This window comes from Oncorhynchus keta, unplaced genomic scaffold (genome assembly GCF_023373465.1).
Source record: "Oncorhynchus keta strain PuntledgeMale-10-30-2019 unplaced genomic scaffold, Oket_V2 Un_contig_16050_pilon_pilon, whole genome shotgun sequence".
Lineage (NCBI taxonomy): Eukaryota > Metazoa > Chordata > Actinopteri > Salmoniformes > Salmonidae > Oncorhynchus > Oncorhynchus keta.
Window position 1 is genome coordinate 5,873 of NW_026279682.1, and position 24,924 is coordinate 30,796.

The 24,924-nt window shown below is 47.1% G+C and overlaps 2 long non-coding RNA genes across 3 annotated transcripts; one reads left to right on the plus strand and one right to left on the minus strand.

Moving 5' to 3' along the window:
• Positions 1-9,223: 9,223 nt before the first annotated feature.
• On the minus strand, positions 9,224-13,659 carry LOC127919238 (uncharacterized). Its single transcript, XR_008102308.1, has 5 exons — positions 13,458-13,659; positions 11,439-11,693; positions 10,972-11,046; positions 9,423-9,662; positions 9,224-9,247 (listed from the first exon to the last, which is right to left on the minus strand). It is a non-coding gene; the product is annotated as an uncharacterized LOC127919238 (long non-coding RNA).
• A 7,983-nt stretch (positions 13,660-21,642) lies between these two features.
• LOC127919239 (uncharacterized) lies at positions 21,643-23,422 on the plus strand. Of its 2 annotated transcripts, XR_008102310.1 has the most exons (6): positions 21,643-21,897; positions 22,017-22,104; positions 22,271-22,347; positions 22,687-22,730; positions 22,849-22,892; positions 23,254-23,422. It is a non-coding gene; the product is annotated as an uncharacterized LOC127919239 (long non-coding RNA). The 2 variants fall into 2 exon arrangements; XR_008102309.1 differs by lacking the exons at positions 22,271-22,347; positions 22,687-22,730; positions 22,849-22,892; positions 23,254-23,422 and adding an exon at positions 22,348-22,467.
• The last annotated feature ends 1,502 nt before the right edge of the window (positions 23,423-24,924 follow it).

Consider the following 24,924-nt stretch of genomic DNA (forward strand, 5'->3'; position numbering starts at 1 on the left):
GACAGAGGAGACAGATAGAGAGAGACAGAGGAGACAGAGAGACAGAGAGAGAGAGACAGAAGAGACAGAGACAGAGAAGACAGAGAGAGAGAGACAGAGGAGACAGAGAGAAGACAGAGACAGAGGAGACAGAGAGAGAGAGACAGAGGAGACAGAGAGAGAGAGACAGAGGAGACAGAGAGACAGAGAGAGAGACAGAAGAGACAGAGGAGACAGAGAGAGAGACAGAGAGAGAGAGACAGAGACAGAGGAGACAGAGGAGACAGAGACAGAGGAGACAGAGACAGAGACAGAGGAGACAGAGAGACAGAGGAGATAGAGACAGAGGAGACAGAGACAGAGAAAGAGAGACAGAGGAGACAGAGGAGACAGAGAGAGAGAGACAGAGGAGACAGAGACAGAGGAGACAGAGAGAGAGACAGAGACAGAGGAGACACAGATGGGACAACAACACCTCTAGACACAGAGAGATGGGACAACAACACCTCTAGACACAGAGAGATGGGACAACAACACCTCTAGACACAGAGAGAGATGGGACAACAACACCTCTAGACACAGAGAGATGGGACAACAACACCTCTAGACACAGAGAGATGGGACAACAACACCTCTAGACACAGAGAGATGGGACAACAACACCTCTAGACACAGAGAGATGTGATGGGACAACAACACCTCTAGACACAGAGAGATGTGATGGGACAACAACACCTCTAGACACAGAGAGATGTGATGGGACAACAACACCTCTAGACACAGAGAGATGGGACAACAACACCTCTAGACACAGAGAGACAGGACAACAACACCTCTAGACAGAGAGAGATGGGACAACAACACCTCTAGACACAGAGAGAGATGGGACAACAACACCTCTAGACACAGAGATGGGACAACAACACCTCTAGACAGAGAGAGAGATGGGACAACAACACCTCTAGACACAGAGAGATGTGATGGGACAACAACACCTCTAGACACAGAGATGGGACAACAACACCTCTAGACAGAGAGAGATGGGACAACAACACCTCTAGACACAGAGAAATGGGACAACAACACCTCTAGACACAGAGAGATGGGACAACAACACCTCTAGACAGAGAGAGATGGGACAACAACACCTCTAGACACAGAGAGATGGGACAACAACACCTCTAGACACAGAGAGATGTGACAACAACACCTCTAGACAGAGAGAGATGGGACAACAACACCTCTAGACACAGAGAGATGGGACAACAACACCTCTAGACAGAGAGAGAGATGGGACAACAACACCTCTAGACACAGAGAGAGATGGGACAACAACACCTATAGACAGAGAGATGGGACAACAACACCTCTAGACACAGAGAGATGGGACAACAACACCTCTAGACACAGAGAGATGTGGTGGGACAACAACACCTCTAGACACAGAGATGGGACAACAACACCTCTAGACAGAGAGATATGGGACAACAACACCTCTAGACACAGAGAGATGGGACAACAACACCTCTAGACACAGAGAGAGATGGGACAACAACACCTCTAGACACAGAGAGACAGGACAACAACACCTCTAGACAGAGAGAGAGATGGGACAACAACACCTCTAGACACAGAGAGATGGGACAACAACACCTCTAGACACAGAGATGGGACAACAACACCTCTAGACACAGAGAGATGGGACAACAACACCTCTAGACACAGAGAGATGGGACAACAACACCTCTAGACACAGAGATGGGACAACAACACCTCTAGACACAGAGAGATGGGACAACAACACCTCTAGACAGAGAGATGGGACAACAACACCTCTAGACACAGAGAGATGGGACAACAACACCTCTAGACACAGAGAGATGGGACAACAACACCTCTAGACACAGAGAGATGGGACAACAACACCTCTAGACACAGAGATGGGACAACAACACCTCTAGACACAGAGAGATGGGACAACAACACCTCTAGACACAGAGAGATGGGACAACAACACCTCTAGACACAGAGAGATGGGACAACAACACCTCTAGACACAGAGAGATGAGACAACAACACCTCTGGACAGAGAGATGGGACAACAAAACCTCTAGACACAGAGAGATGGGACAACAACACCTCTAGACACAGAGAGATGGGACAACAACACCTCTAGACACAGAGAGATGGGACAACAACACCTCTAGACACAGAGAGATGGGACAACAACACCTCTAGACAGAGAGAGATGGGACAACAACACCTCTAGACACAGAGAGATGTGACAACAACACCTCTAGACACAGAGAGATGGGACAACAACACCTCTAGACACAGAGAGATGAGACAACAACACCTCTAGACACAGAGATGGGACAACAACACCTCTAGACAGAGAGATGGGACAACAACACCTCTAGACAGAGAGATGGGACAACAACACCTCTAGACAGAGAGAGATGGGACAACAACACCTCTAGACACAGAGATGGGACAACAACACCTCTAGACACAGAGAGATGGGACAACAACACCTCTAGACAGAGAGAGATGGGACAACAACACCTCTAGACAGAGAGAGATGGGACAACAACACCTCTAGACACAGAGAGATGGGACAACAACACCTCTAGACACAGAGAGATGGGACAACAACACCTCTAGACACAGAGAGATGGGACAACAACACCTCTAGACAGAGAGAGATGGGACAACAACACCTCTAGACAGAGAGATGGGACAACAACACCTCTAGACACAGAGAGATGGGACAACAACACCTCTAGACACAGAGAGATGGGACAACAACACCTCTAGACACAGAGAGACGGGACAACAACACCTCTAGACAGAGAGAGACAGGACAACAACACCTCTAGACACAGAGAGATGGGACAACAACACCTCTAGACACAGAGAGATGGGACAACAAAACCTCTAGACACAGAGAGATGGGACAACAACACCTCTAGACACAGAGAGATGGGACAACAACACCTCTAGACACAGAGAGATGGGACAACAACACCTCTAGACACAGAGAGATGGGACAACAACACCTCTAGACACAGAGAGATGGGACAACAACACCTCTAGACAGAGAGAGATGGGACAACAACACCTCTAGACACAGAGAGATGGGACAACAACACCTCTAGACACAGAGAGATGGGACAACAACACCTCTAGACACAGAGAGATATGGGACAACAACACCTCTAGACACAGAGAGATATGGGACAACAACACCTCTAGACACAGAGAGAGATGGGACAACAACACCTCTAGACACAGAGAGAGATGGGACAACAACACCTCTAGACACAGAGAGATGGGACAACAACACCTCTAGACACAGAGAGATGGGACAACAACACCTCTAGACACAGAGAGATGGGACAACAACACCTCTAGACACAGAGAGATGGGACAACAACACCTCTAGACACAGAGAGATGGGACAACAACACCTCTAGACACAGAGAGATGGGACAACAACACCTCTAGACACAGAGAGATGGGACAACAACACCTCTAGACACAGAGAGATGGGACAACAACACCTCTAGACAGAGAGATGGGACAACAACACCTCTAGACACAGAGAGATGGGACAACAACACCTCTAGACAGAGAGATGGGACAACAACACCTCTAGACACAGAGAGATGGGACAACAACACCTCTAGACACAGAGAGATGAGACAACAACACCTCCAGACAGAGAGATGGGACAACAACACCTCTAGACACAGAGAGATGGGACAACAACACCTCTAGACACAGAGAGATGGGACAACAACACCTCTAGACACAGAGAGATGGGACAACAACACCTCTAGACAGAGAGATGGGACAACAACACCTCTAGACAGAGAGATGGGACAACAACACCTCTAGACAGAGAGAGATGGGACAACAACACCTCTAGACACAGAGAGATGGGACAACAACACCTCTAGACACAGAGAGATGGGACAACAACACCTCTAGACACAGAGAGATGGGACAACAACACCTCTAGACAGAGAGAGATGGGACAACAACACCTCTAGACAGAGAGAGATGGGACAACAACACCTCTAGACACAGAGAGATGGGACAACAACACCTCTAGACACAGAGAGATGGGACAACAACACCTCTAGACACAGAGAGATGGGACAACAACACCTCTAGACACAGAGAGATGGGACAACAACACCTCTAGACACAGAGAGATGGGACAACAACACCTCTAGACACAGAGAGATGGGACAACAACACCTCTAGACACAGAGAGATGGGACAACAACACCTCTAGACACAGAGAGATGGGACAACAATACCTCTAGACAGAGAGATGTGACAACAACACCTCTAGACACAGAGAGATGGGACAACAACACCTCTAGACACAGAGAGATGGGACAACAACACCTCTAGACACAGAGAGAGATGGGACAACAACACCTCTAGACACAGAGAGAGATGGGACAACAACACCTCTAGACACAGAGAGATGGGACAACAACACCTCTAGACACAGAGAGATGGGACAACAACACCTCTAGACACAGAGAGATGGGACAACAACACCTCTAGACACAGAGAGATGGGACAACAACACCTCTAGACACAGAGAGATGGGACAACAACACCTCTAGACACAGAGAGATGTGACAACAACACCTCTAGACACAGAGAGATGGGACAACAACACCTCTAGACACAGAGAGATGGGACAACAACACCTCTAGACAGAGAGATGGGACAACAACACCTCTAGACACAGAGAGATGGGACAACAACACCTCTAGACAGAGAGATGGGACAACAACACCTCTAGACACAGAGAGATGGGACAACAACACCTCTAGACACAGAGAGATGAGACAACAACACCTCTAGACAGAGAGATGGGACAACAACACCTCTAGACACAGAGAGATGGGACAACAACACCTCTAGACACAGAGAGATGGGACAACAACACCTCTAGACAGAGAGATGGGACAACAACACCTCTAGACACAGAGAGATGGGACAACAACACCTCTAGACAGAGAGATGGGACAACAACACCTCTAGACAGAGAGATGGGACAACAACACCTCTAGACAGAGAGAGATGGGACAACAACACCTCTAGACACAGAGAGATGGGACAACAACACCTCTAGACACAGAGAGATGGGACAACAACACCTCTAGACACAGAGAGATGGGACAACAACACCTCTAGACACAGAGAGATGGGACAACAACACCTCTAGACACAGAGAGATGGGACAACAACACCTCTAGACACAGAGAGATGGGACAACAACACCTCTAGACAGAGAGAGATGGGACAACAACACCTCTAGACAGAGAGATGGGACAACAAAACCTCTAGACACAGAGAGATGGGACAACAACACCTCTAGACACAGAGAGAGATGGGACAACAACACCTCTAGACACAGAGAGATGGGACAACAACACCTCTAGACACAGAGAGATGGGACAACAACACCTCTAGACACAGAGAGATGGGACAACAACACCTCTAGACACAGAGAGATGGGACAACAACACCTCTAGACACAGAGAGATGGGACAACAACACCTCTAGACACAGAGAGATGGGACAACAACACCTCTAGACACAGAGAGATGGGACAACAACACCTCTAGACACAGAGAGATGAGAGAGATAGAGGAGGAGAAAGAGAGGAGAGCGGAGGAGAGAGGATATGAAGGGAGAGAAGGAGAGGAGGAGAGAGAGGATGAGAGAGGATATGAAGAGAGAGAGGAGAGAGAGGATATGAAGAGAGAGGGGAGGAGAGAGAAGGAGAGAGGATATGAAGAGAGAGGGGAGGAGAGAGAAGGATAGAGGATATGAAGAGAGAGGGGAGGAGAGAGAAGGAGAGAGGATATGAAGAGAGAGAGGAGAGAGGATATGAAGAGAGAGGGGAGGAGAGAGAGGAGAGAGGATATGAAGAGAGAGGGGAGGAGAGAGAAGGAGAGAGGATATGAAGAGAGAGGGGAGGAGAGAGGAGAGAGGATATGAAAGAGAGAGAGGAGGAGAGAGAGGAGAGTAGGATATGAAGAGAGAGGGGAGGAGAGAGAGGAGAGAGGATATGAAGAGAGAGGGGAGGAGAGAGAGGAGAGAGGATATGAAGAGAGAAGAGAGAGAAGGAGAGAGGATATGAAGAGAGGGGAGGAGAGAGAAGGAGAGAGGATATGAAGAGAGAGGGGAGGAGAGAGAAGGAGAGAGGATATGAAGAGAGAGGGGAGGAGAGAGAAGGAGAGAGGATATGAAGAGAGAGGGGAGGAGAGAGGAGAGAGGATATGAAGAGAGAGGGGAGGAGAGAGAAGGAGAGAGGATATGAAGAGAGAGAGGAGAGAGGATATGAAGAGAGAGGGGAGGAGAGAGAAGGAGAGAGGATATGAAGAGAGAGAGGAGAGAGGATATGAAGAGAGAGGGGAGGAGAGAGAAGGAGAGAGGATATGAAGAGAGAGGGGAGGAGAGAGGCTGACAGTTGACAGTGTCATTGTTCACAGTCACTTATTACAGAGACACCTTCCTCATATGTCTCAGTCATTAAGTCCAGGATGAGAAGAGGAACACACACACACACTGTAATGAAGACCAAGGAACAATCGTTATATCCCACTCACCCACCTACCCACCCACCCACCCACCCACACCAGAAAGACATATGTCCAATGTCCATGTCTTCTCATAGGAACCACATTTACCTAAATCATTCCTGATCCTTCCCATTAGATTCCAGCTCAGTGACTTCTCCATTTGTCTCTGTCTACACACTGCTACTACACTGTGTGTGTGTGTGTGTGTGTGTGTGTGTGTGTGTGTGTGTGTGTGTGTGTGTGTGTGTGTGTGTGTGTGTGTGTGTGTGTGTGTGTGTGTGTGTGTGTGTGTGTGTGTGTGTGTGTGTGTGTGTGTGTGTGTGTGTGTGTGTGTGTGTGTGTGTGTGTGTGTGTTCCTGGCCAACGTCTCCTTGTTATCAGCTGGAACACCAGACTAAATATTCAGATTGTGTTTGACCCTGAGCAAGACACACACACAGTGCAGCAACAACAACACACACCCTCAGATGTCTGCAAAGGGAGCTTTGAGGTAAGAGGTGTGTGTGTAGAGGGAGCTTCGAGGTAAGAGGTGAGTGTGTGTAGAGGGAGCTTTGAGGTAAGAGGTGTGTGTGTGTAGAGGGAGCTTTGAGGTAAGAGGTGTGTAGAGGGAGTATTGAGGTACGAGGTGTGTAGAGTGAGTATTGAGGTATGAGGTGTGTAGAGGGAGTATTAAGGTATGAGGTGTGTAGAGGGAGTATTGAGGTAAAAGGTGTGTAGAGGGAGTATTGAGGTAAGAGGTGTGTAGAGGGAGCATTAAGGTATGAGGTGTGTAGAGGGAGTATTGAGGTAAGAGGTGTATAGAGGGAGTATTGAGGTACGAGGTGTGTAGAGTGAGTATTGAGGTATGAGGTGTGTAGAGGGAGTATTAAGGTATGAGGTGTGTAGAGGGAGTATTGAGGTAAGAGGTGTGTAGAGGGAGTATTGAGGTAAGAGGTGTGTAGAGGGAGCATTAAGGTATGAGGTGTGTAGAGGGAGTATTGAGGTAAGAGGTGTGTAGAGGGAGCATTAAGGTAAGAGGTGTGTGTAGAGGGAGTATTGAGGTAAGAGGTGTGTGTAGAGGGAGTATTGAGGTAAGAGGTGTGTAGAGGGAGTATTGAGATAAGAGGTGTGTAGAGGGAGTATTGAGGTAAGAGGTGTGTAGAGGGAGTATTGAGGTAAGAGGTGTGTGTAGAGGGAGTATTGAGGTAAGAGGTGTGTGTAGAGGGAGTATTGAGGTAAGAGGTGTGTTTAGAGGGAGCATTGAGGTAAGAGGTGTGTAGAGGGAGCATTGAGGTAAGAGGTGTGTGTGTGTGTGTGTGTGTGTGTGTGTGTGTGTGTGTGTGTGTGTGTGTGTGTGTGTGTGTGTGTGTGTGTGTGTGTGTGTGTGTGTGTGTGTGTGTGTGTGTGTGTGTGTGTGTGTGTGTGTGTGTGTGTGTGTGTGTGTGCAAACTGCGGGGAGAAATAAAGAGCTTAAACTCAAAATACACCGAGTCACAACACACCTAGTCACAAGACACCTAGTCACAAGACACCTAGTCACAAGACACCTAGTCACAAGACACATAGTCACAATACACCGAGTCACAATACACCGAGTCACAATACACCGAGTCACAATACACCTAGTCACAAGACACCTACTCACAAGACACCTAGTCACAATACACCTACTCACAAGACACCTAGTCACAAGACACATAGTCACAATATACCGAGTCACAATACACCTAGTCACAATACACCGAGTCACAATACACCGAGTCACAAGACACCTAGTCACAAGACACCTAGTCACAAGACACCTAGTCACAAGACACATAGTCAAAATACACCGAGTCACAATACACCTAGTCACAATACACCGAGTCACAATACACCTAGTCACAATACACCTACTCACAAGACACCTAGTCACAAGACACCTAGTCACAAGACACCTAGTCACAAGACACATAGTCACAATACACCGAGTCACAATACACCGAGTCACAATACACCGAGTCACAATACACCTAGTCACAATACACCTAGTCACAAGACACCTAGTCACAAGACACCTAGTCACAAGACACCGAGTCACAATACACCGAGTCACAATACACCGAGTCACAATACACCGAGTCACAATACACCGAGTCACAATACACCGAGTCACAATACACCGAGTCACAATACACCTAGTCACAATACACCTAGTCACAATACACCTAGTCACAATACACCTAGTCACAATACACCTAGTCACAATACACCTAGTCACAATACACCTAGTCACAATACACCGAGTCACAATATACCTAGTCACAATACACCTAGTCACAATACACCTAGTCACAATACACCTAGTCACAATACACCGAGTCACAATACACCTAGTCACAATACACCGAGTCACAATATACCTAGTCACAAGACACCTAGTCACAATACACCTAGTCACAATACACCTAGTCACAAGACACCTAGTCACAATACACCTAGTCACAATACACCGAGTCACAATATACCTAGTCACAAGACACCTAGTCACAATACACCTAGTCACAATACACCTAGTCACAATACACCGAGTCACAATACACCGAGTCACAATACACCTACTCACAATACACCTACTCACAATACACCTACTCACAATACACAGAGTCACAATACACAGAGTCACAATACACCTAAGTCACAATACACCTAGTTAGTCACAATAGACCTAGTTAGTCACAATACACCTAGTCACAATACACCTAAGTCACAAGACACCTAGTCACAATACACCTAGTCACAATACACCGAGTCACAATACACCGAGTCACAATACACCTAGTCACAATACACCTAGTCACAATACACCTAGTCACAATACACCTAGTCACAATACACCTAGTCACAATACACCGAGTCACAATACACCTAGTCACAATACACCTAGTCACAATACACCTAGTCACAATACACCTAGTCACAAGACACATAGTCACAATACACCGAGTCACAATACACCTAGTCACAATACACCGAGTCACAATACACCTAGTCACAATACACCTACTCACAAGACACCTAGTCACAAGACACCTAGTCACAATACACCTAGTCACAATACACCTAGTCACAAGACACCTAGTCACAAGACACCTAGTCACAAGACACCTAGTCACAACACACCTAGTCACAATACACCTAGTCACAATACACCGAGTCACAATATACCTAGTCACAAGACACCTAGTCACAATATACCTAGTCACAATACACCGAGTCACAATACACCTAGTCACAATACACCGAGTCACAATACACCTAGTCCCAATACACCTACTCACAAGACACCTAGTCACAAGACACCTAGTCACAAGACACATAGTCACAATACACCGAGTCACAATACACCTAGTCACAATACACCGAGTCACAATACACCTAGTCACAATACACCTACTCACAAGACACCTAGTCACAAGACACATAGTCACAATACACCGAGTCACAATACACCTACTCACAAGACACCTAGTCACAAGACACAGAGTCACAATACACCGAGTCACAATACACCTAAGTCACAATACACCTAGTTAGTCACAATAGACCTAGTTAGTCACAATACACCTAGTCACAATACACCTAAGTCACAAGACACCTAGTCACAAGACACCTAGTCACAATACACCTAGTCACAATACACCTAGTCACAATACACCGAGTCACAATACACCTAGTCACAATACACCTAGTCACAATACACCTAGTCACAATACACCTACTCACAAGACACCTAGTCACAAGACACCTAGTCACAATACACCTAGTCACAATACACCTACTCACAAGACACCTACTCACAATACACAGAGTCACAATACACCGAGTCACAATACACCTAAGTCACAATACACCTAGTTAGTCACAATAGACCTAGTTAGTCACAATACACCTAGTCACAAGACACCTAGTCACAATACACCTAGTCACAATACACCTAGTCACAATACACCGAGTCACAATACACCGAGTCACAATACACCGAGTCACAATACACCTAGTCACAATACACCTAGTCACAATACACCTAGTCACAAGACACATAGTCACAATACACCGAGTCACAATACACCTAGTCACAATACACCGAGTCACAATACACCGAGTCACAATACACCTACTCACAAGACACCTAGTCACAAGACACCTAGTCACAAGACACCTAGTCACAAGACACCTAGTCACAAGACACCTAGTCAAAAGACACCTAGTCACAAGACACCTAGTCACAATACACCGAGTCACAATACACCGAGTCACAATACACCTAGTCACAATACACCGAGTCACAATACACCGAGTCACAATACACCTAGTCACAAGACACCTAGTCACAAGACACCTAGTCACAAGACACCTACTCACAAGACACCTAGTCACAAGACACATAGTCACAATACACCGAGTCACAATACACCGAGTCACAATACACCTAGTCACTATACACCTAGTCACAATACACCTAGTCACAAGACACCTAGTCACAAGACACCTAGTAACAAGACACATAGTCACAATACACCGAGTCACAATACACCGAGAGTCACAATACACCGAGTCACAATACACCTAGTCACAATACACCTACTCACAAGACACCTAGTCACAAGACACCTAGTCACAAGACACCTAGTCACAATACACCTAGTCACAATACACCTACTCACAAGACACCTAGTCACAATACACCTAGTCACTATACACCTACTCACAAGACACCTAGTCACAAGACACCTAGTCACAATATACCTAGTCACAAGACACCTAGTCACAATACACCTAGTCACAATACACCGAGTCACAATACACCTAGTCACAATACACCGAGTCACAATACACCTAGTCACAATACACCTACTCACAAGACACCTAGTCACAAGACACCTAGTCACAATACACCTACTCACAAGACACCTAGTCACAAGACACATAGTCACAATACACCGAGTCACAATACACCTAGTCACAATACACCGAGTCACAATACACCTAGTCACAATACACCTACTCACAAGACACCTAGTCACAAGACACCTAGTCACAAGACACATAGTCACAATACACCGAGTCACAATACACCTAGTCACAATACACCGAGTCACAATACACCTAGTCACAATACACCTAGTCACAAGACACCTAGTCACAAGACACCTAGTCACAATACACCTAGTCACAATACACCTAGTCACAAGACACCTAGTCACAAGACACCTAGTCACAACACACCTAGTCACAATACACCTAGTCACAATACACCGAGTCACAATATACCTAGTCACAAGACACCTAGTCACAATACACCTAGTCACAATACACTGAGTCACAATACACCTAGTCACAATACACCGAGTCACAATACACCTAGTCACAATACACCTAGTCACAAGACACCTAGTCACAAGACACCTAGTCACAATACACCTAGTCACAATACACCTACTCACAAGACACCTAGTCACAAGACACCTAGTCACAAGACACCTAGTCACAATACACCTACTCACAATACACCTAGTCACAATACACCTAGTTAGTCACAATACACCTAGTCACAATACACCTAGTCACAATACACCGAGTCACAATATACCTAGTCACAATACACCTAGTCACAATACACCTAGTCACAATACACCTACTCACAATACACCTAGTCACAATACACCTAGTTAGTCACAATACACCTAGTCACAATACACCTAGTCACAATACACCTAGTCACAATACACCTAGTCACAATACACCGAGTCACAATACACCGAGTCACAAAACACCTAGTTAGTCACAATACACCTAGTTAGTCACAATACACCTAGTTAGTCACAATACACCTAGTTAGTCACAATACACCTAGTCACAACACACCTAGTCACAATACACCTAGTCACAATACACCGAGTCACAATATACCTAGTCACAAGACACCTAGTCACAATACACCTAGTCACAATACACTGAGTCACAATACACTGAGTCACAATACACCTAGTCACAATACACCGAGTCACAATACACCTAGTCACAATACACCTACTCACAAGACACCTAGTCACAAGACACCTAGTCACAATACACCTACTCACAAGACACCTAGTCACAAGACACATAGTCACAATACACCGAGTCACAATACACCTAGTCACAATACACCGAGTCACAAGACACCTACTCACAAGACACCTAGTCACAAGACACCTAGTCACAAGACACATAGTCACAATACACCGAGTCACAATACACCTAGTCACAATACACCGAGTCACAATACACCTAGTCACAATACACCTAGTCACAAGACACCTAGTCACAAGACACCTAGTCACAATACACCTAGTCACAATACACCTAGTCACAATACACCTAGTCACAAGACACCTAGTCACAAGACACCTAGTCACAACACACCTAGTCACAATACACCTAGTCACAATACACCGAGTCACAATATACCTAGTCACAAGACACCTAGTCACAATACACCTAGTCACAATACACTGAGTCACAATACACCTAGTCACAATACACCGAGTCACAATACACCTAGTCACAATACACCGAGTCACAATACACCTAGTCACAATACACCTAGTCACAAGACACCTAGTCACAAGACACCTAGTCACAATACACCTAGTCACAATACACCTACTCACAAGACACCTAGTCACAAGACACCTAGTCACAAGACACCTAGTCACAACACACCTAGTCACAATACACCTAGTCACAATACACCGAGTCACAATATACCTAGTCACAAGACACCTAGTCACAATACACCTAGTCACAATACACTGAGTCACAATACACCTAGTCACAATACACCGAGTCACAATACACCTAGTCACAATACACCGAGTCACAATACACCTAGTCACAATACACCTACTCACAAGACACCTAGTCACAAGACACCTAGTCACAATACACCTAGTCACAATACACCTACTCACAAGACACCTAGTCACAAGACACCTAGTCACAAGACACCTAGTCACAATACACCTACTCACAATACACCTAGTCACAATACACCTAGTTAGTCACAATACACCTAGTCACAATACACCGAGTCACAATATACCTAGTCACAAGACACCTAGTCACAATACACCTAGTCACAATACACCTAGTCACAATACACCTAGTCACAATACACCTAGTCACAATACACCTAGTCACAATACACCTAGTCACAATACACCTAGTCACAATACACCGAGTCACAATACACCGAGTCACAATACACCTAGTCACAATACACAGAGTCACACCTAGTCACAATACACAGAGTCACAATACACCTAGTCACAATACACCTAGTTAGTCACAATACACCTAGTTAGTCACACCCTAGTCACAATACACCTAGTTAGTTACACCTAGTCACAATACACCTAGTCACAATACACCCTAGTCACAATACACCTAGTCACAATACACCTAGTCACAATACACCTAGTCACAATACACCTAGTCACAATACACCTAGTCACAATACACAGAGTCACAATACACAGAGTCACAATACACCTCGGTCGTCATGTAGCTTACAAGGTGCATGTGTCTCTGCGTTTTCCTTGTGTGTGTGTGTGTGTGTGTGTGTGTGTGTGTGTGTGTGTGTGTGTGTGTGTGTGTGTGTGTGTGTGTGTGTGTGTGTGTGTGTGTGTGTGTGTGTCTGTGTGTGTGTGTGTGTGTGTGTGTGTGTGTGTGTGTGTGTGTGTGTGTGTGTGTGTGTGTGTGTGTGTGTGTGTGTGTCTACACTGAGTGTACAAAACATTAAGAACACCTTCCTAACATTGACTTGCACCCTCCATGTTGACTCCAATTCTTCCCTCAGTCGTGTCCAGTTGGCTGGATGTCCTTTTGGGTTGGTGGACCATTCTTGATACAAACAGGAAACTGTTGAGTGCGAAAAACCCAGCAGCGTTGCAGTTCTTGACACTAACCGGTGCGCCTGACACCTACTACCATACCCCCTGTTCAAAGGCACTTAAATATCTTATCTTACCCATTCACCCTCTGAATGACACAGACACAATCCATGTCTCAATTGTCTCGAGGCTTAAACATCCTTCTTTAACCCGTCTCCTCCCCTTCATCTACACTGATTGGTGGATTTAACAAGTGACATCAATTTGGTATCATATTTTCACCTGGTCAGTCAATGTCATGGAAAGAGCAGGTGTTCCTAATGTGTTGTACTCTCAGTGTCTGTATGAGTGTATTGCCTTCAAAAGGTCCACCCATAAAACAGCACCAATTACCAGGGTGTCTGAGGCATGACACACACACACACTTCCGTGCACATTCTCTACAACAAGAGTAACAACAAAACGGAAATGTTGAAATGCCAAGGAACTGTGAAGAAACAGGAGAGTGAGAACAGGAAACAGCAAGAGAGAGGGATGCATCTAGTTTATCTCCTTCTGCCAGAGAGAGAGAGAGAGCGAGAGAGCGAGAGAGCGAGAGCGAGAGAGAGAGAGAGAGAGAGAGAGAGAGAGAGAGAGAGACAGACAGAGAGAGAGAGAGAGAGAGAGAGAGAGAGAGAGAGAGAGAGAGAGAGAGAGAGAGAGAAGCACCACATGACAGCGGGAGAGTGGAGGACAGGAGAAGACGAGGGGAGACAGAGAGAGAGAGAGGAGCACCACCAAGGTGCTGTTGTTATAGCAACCTCCTGCTCTCGTGCTTTGTGCGGTGCGCCTCTCCTCCTCCCTACTCTCCTCCTCCTCCCTCCTCTCCCTCCTCCCTCCTCCTCCCCTCTCCTCCTCCCTACCCCTCCTCCTCCTCCCTACTCTCCTCCTCCCTACCCCTCCCTCCTCCCTCCCCTCCCTCCCTCCTCCTCTCCTACTCCCTCCTCCTCCCTACTCTCCCTCCTCCCCTACTCTCCTCCTCCCTACTCTCCTCCTCCCTACTCTCTCTCCTCCTCCCTACTCTCCTCCCTCCCCTCCCTCCCTCCTCCTCCCCTCCTCCCTCTCTCCTCCTCCTCCCTCCTCCCCTCCTCCTCCTCCTCCCTACTCTCCTCCTCCTCCCTACTCTCCTCCCCCCTCTCCTCCTCCTCCCCCTCTCCTCCTTCCTCCCTCCTCTCTCTCTCCCCCTCCCTCCTCCTCCCTTCTCTCCTCCTCCCTCCCCCTCCCTCCACTCCTCCTCCCTCATAGTGTGTGGAGAGAGAGCTGGAAGAGTGAGGGAGGGAGGGAGGGATAGTGTGTGGAGAGAGAGCTGGAAGAGGGAGGGAGGGATAGTGTGTGGGAGAGAGCTGGAAGGGAGGGAGGGAGGGATAGTGTGTGGAGAGAGAGCTGGAAGAGGGAGGGAGGGAGGGAGGGATAGTGTGTGGAGAGAGAGCTGGAAGAGGGAGGGAGGGAGGGATAGTGTGTGGAAAGAGAGCTGGAAGAGGGAGGGAGGGAGGGAGGGAGGGAGGGAGGGAGGGAGGGAGGGAGGGAGGGAGGGAGGGAGGGAGGGAGGGAGGGAGGGAGGGAGGGAGGGAGGGAGGGATAGAGGGATAGTGTGTGGAGAGAGAGCTGGAAGAGGGAGGGATAGTGTGTGGAGAGTGGGGAGGGATAGTGTGTGGAGAGAGAGCTGTAAGAGGGAGGTGGATGTCAGTGAGCGAGGTCAGGCTACCTCCTCTTAAACACCACTAAACACTCCCCCTCCTCCCCTCATCTCTCTCCCTCCTCTCTAATGGCTGGCTGTTTAAACAGAGGCTGTGTTTGCACTGTGGCCACGATCTGCATGTCTCACACACACACGCACACACAGAGAGTAAGGACAAGGATAAAGGGGTATGAGGTACGAGAGATAAACTGAGATTGCAGAAGACAAAGACCGAGAGAGAGAGAGAGACAGAGAGAGTAGGGGAGGGAGAGAGAGAGAGAGAGAGAGAGAGAGAGAGAGAGAGAGAGAGAGAGAGAGAGAGAGATAGAGTAGGGGAGAGAGAGGAAAGAGGGAGTAGGGGGGAGAGAGAGAGAGTAGGGGAGAGAGAAAGAGAGAGTAGGGAGAGAGAGAAAGAGAGAGTAGGGGAGAGAGAGAGAGAGAGAGAGAGAGAGAGAGAGAGAGGAGTGTGTGTAACTTCTGGTGACAATAGGGCGGTTAGAGACAAAAGAGCTCCATTTGGCTAGAGCCCCAGAGAGTGTGTGTGTGTGTGTGTGTGTGTGTGTGTGTGTGTGTGTGTGTGTGTGTGTGTGTGTGTGTGTGTGTGTGTGTGTGTGTGTGTGTGTGTGTGGTCCCAACACAGAGGAGACAGACTGACGGGCACACACCCCACACCCACCCGTCCCTCAGCACCAACCCACTCCGGTACAGAACACTTCTATCTGACACAAAAACACTTTTATCTTGTTCTCTTCACTCTGCACTTACTGTTCTCATTACAATCACTGTGTCTGTATGTGTGATTGTGTGTCTGTATGTGTGATTGTGTGTCTGTATGTGTGATTGTGTGTCTGTATGTGTGATTGTGTGTCTGTATGTGTGTGTCTGTATGTGTGTGTGTCTGTATGTGTGATTGTGTGTGTCTGTATGTGTGTGTCTGTATGTGTGATTGTGTGTCTGTATGTGTGTGTCTGTATGTGTGTGTGTCTGCATGTGTGATTGTGTGTGTCTGTATGTGTGTGTCTGTATGTGTGATTGTGTGTGAGCGTGTGTGTGTGTGTTGACCCAGAGTGCACTTTCAATCTTGCTGACCCAGGGAGGTCACACTCTCTCTCCCTCCCTCCCCCTCACACTCTCTCCTTCACTCTACCCCTCCCTCCCCACTCTCTCTCTCTCTCTCCCTCCCTCCCTTCCTCCACCCCTCCCACTCTCCCTCCCTCCTTTCCTCCACCCCTCCCACTCTCCCTCCCTCCTTTCCTCCACCCCTCCCACTCTCCCTCCCTCCTTTCCTCCCACTCTCTCCCTCCCTCTACCCCTCCCGCTCTCTCTCCCTCCTTTCCTCTACCCCTCCCACTCTCTCTCCCTCCCTCCCCCCCCCCTCACACTCTCTCCTTTCCTCTACCCCTCCCACTCTCTCTCCCTCCCTCCCCTCCCCCTCACTCTCTCCTTTCCTCTACCCCTCCCTCTCTCTCTCCCTCCCTCCCCCTCCCTCCTTCACTCTACCCCTCCCACTCTCTCTCCCTCCTTTCCTCTACCCCTCCCACTCTCTCTCCCTCCCTCCCTCTACCCCTCCCCCTTCCACTCTCTCTCCCACCTGTCCTCTCTCTCTCCCTCCTTTCCTCCACCCCTCCCACCCCTCCCTCCTTTCCTCCACCCCTCCCACTCTCCCTCCCTCCTTCCTCCCTCCCTCCCCCTCTCTCCCTCCCTCCCCACCTCCCCTCCTCCCTCCCTCCTTTCCTCCACCCCTCCCCTCTCCCTCCCTCCTTTCCTCCACCCTCCCACTCTCCCTCCCTCCTTTCCTCCACCCCTCCCACTCTCCCTCCCTCCTTTCCTCCACCCCTCCCACTCTCCCTCCCTCCTTTCCTCCACCCCTCCCACTCTCCCTCCCTCCTTTCCTCCCACCCCTCCCCTCTCTCTCCCCCCTCCCTCCCCTCCCACCCCTCCCCTCTCCCTCCCTCCTCCTCCCTCCTGTCCCCTCCCTCTCCTCCCTCCTTTCCTCCACCCCTCCCACTCTCCCTCCCTCCTTTCCTCCACTCCCTCCCCTCTCCCTCCCTCCTTTCCTCTCACCCCTCCCACTCTCTCCCTCCCTCCTCCCCTCTACTCCCTCCCCCTTCCACTCTCCCTCCCTCCTCCCACTCTCTCTCCCTCCTTTCCTCCCCCTCCCACTCTCCCTCCCTCCTTTCCTCCACCCCTCCCACTCTCCCTCCCTCCCTCCCTCCCACTCTCCCTCCCTCCTTTCCTCCACCCCTCCCACTCTCCCTCTCCTCCTTTCCTCCACCCCTCCCTCTCCCTCCCTCCTTTCCTCCACCCCTCCCACTCTCCCTCCCTCCTTTCCTCCACCCCTCCCACTCTCCCTCCTCTCCTTTCCTCCACCCCTCCCACTCTCCCTCCCTCCTTTCCTCTACCCTCCCCCTCTCTCCCTCCCTCCCTCCCTCCCCTTCCACTCTCTCTCCCTCCTGTCCCTCTCTCTCCCTCCTTTCCTCCACCCTCCCACTCTCCCTCCCTCCTTTCCTCCACCCCTCCCACTCTCTCTCCCTCCCTCCTCCTCTACCCCTCCCCTTCCCTCTCTCTCCCTCCTGTCCCTCTCTCCCTCCCTCCTTTCCTCCACCCCTCCCACTCTCCCTCCCTCCTTTCCTCCACCCCTCCCACTCCTCCTTCCTCCCTCCCCTCCCCTTCCTCCCCTCTTTCCTCCCACCCCTCCCACTCTCCCTCCCTCCTTTCCTCCACCCCCTCCCACTCTCCCTCCTTTCCTCCACCCCTCCCACTCTCCCTCCCTCCTTTCCTCCACCCCTCCCACTCTCCCTCCCTCCTTTCCTCCACCCCTCCCACTCAACAAACCTCCCTCCTTTCCTCCACCCTCCCCTCTCCCTCCCTCCTTTCCTCCCCCCTCCCACTCTCCCTCCCTCCTTTCCTCCACCCCCCTCTCTCTCTCCCTCCCTCAATTTTTCCCTCCCCCTCTCCCCTCCCCCTCCCTCTGTGTCCTGTCCTCGTCTCTCTCCCTCCCTTGAACAGACCTCCACCAATGGGAACAGACAATCCCTCCCTCCTTTCCTCCAGGTCTCCCACTCTCCCTCCCCTCCTTTCCCTACCCCTCCCATCTCTCTCCCTCCCACCTCCCCTCCCTCCCCTTCCACTCCCTCTCCCCTCCTGTCCTCAGTGTAAAACTTCCCTCCTTTCCTCCACCCCTCCCACTCTCCCTCCCTCCTTTCCTCCACCCCTGTAACTCTCCCTCCCTCCCTAGAAAAGACAATGAAACCCTATATTTTTTTTTCCCCCTCCCCTCTCTCCTAAAATCAAATAGTTCTCCACCCCTCCAAACTCTCCCTCCCTGATTTTGTTCCCAACCCTTGAGTCACCCTCCCTAACCTTTCCACCAAAACCCTCCCACTTTCCCTCCCTCCTTTCCTCCACCCCTAAATGTCCCTCCCTCCTTTCAAGTAGCACCCTCCCAATCTCCCTCCCTCCTTTGAGAAACAGTCCTCCACCCTCCCACTCTCTCTCCCTCCTTGTCTACCCCTCCCTCCTCCCTCTCACCCCTCCCCCTCTCCCTGTGTAATGTGTCTCTCTCTCCCTGTGTGTGTCCACCCTGTGTGTCTCCCTCCCTCCTTTCCTCTACCCCTGTAACTCTGTGTCTCCCTCTGTGTGTAGACCTGTTGTGTCCTGTGTCCTCTCTGTCTCCCTCCTTTCCTCCACCCCTCCATGTCTCTCCCTCCCTGTCCTCTAGAGACCTCCTCCCTCCTTTCCTGGAAGACCCCTCCCACTCTCCCTCCTTTCCTCCAGTTAACGAGAGAAGACAGACTCCCTCCCTCCTTTCCTCCACCCCTCCCACTCTCCCTCCCTCCTTTCCTCCACCCCTCCCCTCTCCCTCCCTCCAGAGAGAGTTTCCAGAGAGATCTCAAGAGAGAGACCTTTCCTCCACCCCTCCCACTCTCCCTCCCTCCTTTCCTCAGACCCCTCCCAGACAGACAAACAAACAGAGCAGGGTGGGAGAAGTTTTCACACAGGGTGTGCGTGTGTGTCTGTGTGTGTGTCTGTGTGTGTGTCTGTGTGTGTCTGTGTGTGTGTCTAAATGACTTAAATGTAAATGTAAATGTAAACCTGATATCAAGTAGAAAAGACAATGAAACAATATATTTTTTTTTTAAACAAAAGATCATCTTTGAGAAATAACAAATCACTAAAATAAACAAATAGTAGAGAGGGAGCTCAGGAAAAATCTGAAATTCACAAAATGTCAAGTCGGCGTTGATTTTTGTTAGAACGTTTGAGTCACCAGGATAATAACAAGGCATAAGCCACAGCAAAATGTGTAGAATTTTAGGAAAGCTTTAAAACAGCAAAATATTCTGTCTGCATTACAGAAAAACGTGTAGAATTATAAGAAACTAGCTTTAAAACAGCTAAATGTTCTTCTGCCCCACGGCAAAATCTACAATCTAAGTCCTGGTGAATTTGAGAAAAGTTAAAGGAAACACATTATTGTGTGTGTGTGTGTGTGTGTGTGTGTGTGTATTATATTAGGTAGCTGATCCATGTCTCTTGGCTGAACAAGGCTCCTCTCTATTTTTAGACCTCCTTCCTGTTTCAGTGGGACAGAAGACCAACAGACCAAAGGATAGGGGGGATGAGAAGACTTCAGGAACAGAGATTATTATATTAGGAGAGAGAGAGAGAGAGAGACATTATTATATTAGGTAGGATGAGAGAGACTTCCAGAGAGAGACATTATTATATTAGGTAGAGAGAAGAGAGAGAGAGAGACATTATTATATTAGGAGGAGAAGACTTCAGAAACAAGAGACATTATTATATTAGGAGGAGAGAGAGAGAGAGAGAGAGAGACATTATAGAGGAGATGAGAGATAGAGAGAGAGAGAGACAGAGAGAGAGAGAAGAGACATTATTATATTAGAGAGAGACAGAGAGAGAGATTAGAGGAGAGAGAGACATTATATTAGAGAGACAGACAGAGAGAGAGACAGACAGAGAGAGAGACAGACAGATTAGATTAGACAGACAGACAGGAACAAGAGACAGATTAGACAGAGGATGAGACTTCAGAACAAGAGACAGATATTAGGAGAGAGAAGAGAGAGAGGACAGAGAGACAAGACAGAGAGAGAAGAGAGACAGAGAGAGGAGAGAGAGAGAGAGAGACAGATTAGAGAGAGAGAGAGAAGAGAGAGAGAGAGAGAGAGAGAGATTATAGAGAGAGAGAGAGAGATTATATTAGTAGGATGAGAGACTTCAGAAACAAGAGACAGATATTAGGTAGACAGACAGAGAGACAGACATTATTAGATTAGACAGACAGAGAGACAGACAGAGACATTATTATAGAGGAAGTGAGAGGGGGAGGTGAGAAGAGAACACTGGTCGTATTCCTTCCTATTAGGTAGGAAATCAACAGCCCCCTTATATTCCAATGTGGGCTCGACCAGTAGCAGAGAGACAGCAGTAAAACAGAGGCAAGGAGAGAAACAGAAAAGCACAGCCTGTCTGTGTTATAATCCATTACGTGACAGTCTGTCTGTGTAATCCACTGTGTGACTGCTCTCTCTAAACACATCGCAGCTCAGGAAAACACACAAAGAGCAAGATCACACTGGATGAGAAGACTTCAGAAACAAGAGACATTATTATATTAGGTAGGATGAGAAGACTTCAGAAACAAGAGACATTATTATATTAGGTAGGATGAGAAGACTTCAGAAACAAGACATTATTATATTAGGTAGGATGAGAAGACTTCAGGAACAAGAGACATTATTATATTAGGTAGGATGAGAAGAAGAGACATTATTATATTAGGTAGGATGAGAAGACTTCAGAAACAAGAGACATTATTATATTAGGTAGGATGAGAAGACTTCAGAAACAAGAGACATTATTATATTAGGTAGGATGAGACATTATTATATTAAGGATGAGAAGACTTCAGAAACAAGAGACATTATTATATTAGGTAGGATGAGAGAGACATTATTATATTAGGTAGGAAAAGAGACATTATTATATTAGGTAGGATGAGAAGACTTCAGGAACAAGAGACATTATTATATTAGGTAGGATGAGAAGAAGAGACATTATTATATTAGGTAGGATGAGAAGACTTCAGGAACAAGAGACATTATTATATTAGGTAGGATGAGAAGACTTCAGAAACAAGAGACATTATTATATTAGGTAGGATGAGAAGACTTCAGAAACAAGAGACATTATTATATTAGGTAGGATGAGAAGACTTCAGAAACAAGAGACATTATTATATTAGGTAGGATGAGAAGACGTCAGGAAGAAGAGACATTATTATATTAGGTAGGATGAGAAGACTTCAGAAACAAGAGACATTATTATATTAGGTAGGATGAGAAGAAGAGGCATTATTATATTAGGTAGGATGAGAAGACTTCAGGAACAAGAGATTATTATATTAGGTAGGATGAGAAGACTTCAGAAACAAGAGACATTATTATATTAGGTAGGATGAGAAGACTTCAGGAACAAGAGACATTATTATATTAGGTAGGATGAGAAGACTTCAGGAACAAGATACATTATTATATTAGGTAGGATGAGAAGAAGAGACATTATATTAGGTAGGATGAGAAGACTTCAGGAACAAGATACATTATTATATTAGGTAGGATGAGAAGACTTCAGGAACAAGAGACATTATTATATTAGGTAGGATGAGAAGACTTCAGAACAAGAGACATTATTATATTAGGTAGGATGAGAAGAAGAGACATTATATTAGGTAGGATGAGAAGACTTCAGGAACAAGAGACATTATTATATTAGGTAGGATGAGAAGAAGAGACATTATATTAGGTAGGATGAGAAGAAGAGACATTATTATATTAGGTAGGATGAGAAGAAGAGACATTATATTAGGTAGGATGAGAAGACTTCAGAAACAAGAGACATTATTATATTAGGTAGGATGAGAAGAAGAGACATTATATTAGGTAGGATGAGAAGACTTCAGGAACAAGATACATTATTATATAAGGTAGGATGAGAAGAAGAGACATTATTATATTAGGTAGGATGAGAAGAAGAGACATTATATTAGGTAGGATGAGAAGACTTCAGAAACAAGAGACATTATTATATTAGGTAGGATGAGAAGAAGAGACATTATTATATTAGGTAGGATGAGAAGACTTCAGGAACAAGAGACATTATTATATTAGGTAGGATGAGAAGAAGAGACATTATTATATTAGGTAGGATAAGAAGACTTCAGGAACAAGAGACTATTATATTAGGTAGGATGAGAAGAAGAGACATTATATTAGGTAGGATGAGAAGACGTAGGAGAGAGAGAGAGAGAGAAGTCAGGGACTCCTGGCTCAGTGGCCAGATGGTCACCAGGAGGGGCCCTGACAGCTGTGTGTGTGTGTGTGTGTGTGTGTGTGTGTGTGTGTGTGTGTGTGTGTGTGTGTGTGTGTGTGTGTGTGTGTGTGTGTGTGTGTGTGTGTGTGTGTGTGTGTGTGTGTGTGTGTGTGTGTGTGTGTGTGTGTGTGTGTGCGTGCGTGCGTGCGTGCGTGCGTGTGTGCGTGTGTGTGTGTGTGTGTGTGTGTGCCAGCAGATTGTGACCAACACATGTCTGAGTACTTAGTGACAAAAGAGGGAAGAGGTGAAAAGAGAGAGAGAATAAGAAAGACACACAGACGACTGACTACCTGACTCTCTGATATCTCTGGGACGACACCCGCAGCCTAAACAACACACAGTGTGAGAGTCAATGTTCTACAAGTGAGCGTGTTTTGATGCCTGCATCCGTGTGTCTGTGTTCTAAATGTGTGTCTGTGTTCTAAATGTGTGTCTGTGTTCTAAATGAGTGTGTCTGTGTTCTAAATGTGTGTCTGTGTTCTAAATGTGTGTCTGTGTTCTAAATGTGTGTCTGTGTTCTAAATGTGTGTCTGTGTTCTAAATGTGTGTCTGTGTTCTAAATGTGTGTCTGTGTTCTAAATGTGTGTCTGTGTTCTAAATGTGTGTCTGTGTTCTAAATGTGTGTCTGTGTTCTAAATGTGTGTCTGTGTTCTAAATGTGTGCGTGTGTTCTTAAGAGTGTGTCTGTGTTCTAAATGTGTGTCTGTGTTCTAAATGTGTGCGTGTGTTCTTAAGAGTGTGTCTGTGTTCTAAATGTGTGTCTGTGTTCTAAATGTGTGTCTGTGTTCTAAATGTGTGCGTGTGTTCTTAAGAGTGTGTCTGTGTTCTAAATGTGTGTCTGTGTTCTAAATGTGTGCGTGTGTTCTTAAGAGTGTGTCTGTGTTCTAAATGTGTGTCTGTGTTCTAAATGTGTGTCTGTGTTCTAAATGTGTGCGTGTGTTCTTAAGAGTGTGTCTGTGTTCTAAATGTGTGTCTGTGTTCTAAATGTGTGCGTGTGTTCTTAAATGTGTGTCTGTGTTCTAAATGTGTGTCTGTGTTCTAAATGTGTGTCTGTGTTCTAAATGTGTGTCTGTGTTCTAAATGTGTGTCTGTGTTCTAAATGTGTGTCTGTGTTCTAAATGTGTGCGTGTGTTCTTAAGAGTGTGTCTGTGTTCTAAATGTGTGTCTGTGTTCTAAATGTGTGTCTGTGTTCTAAATGTGTGTCTGTGTTCTAAATGTGTGTCTGTGTTCTAAATGTGTGTCTGTGTTCTAAATGTGTGCGTGTGTTCTTAAGAGTGTGTCTGTGTTCTAAATGTGTGTCTGTGTTCTAAATGTGTGCG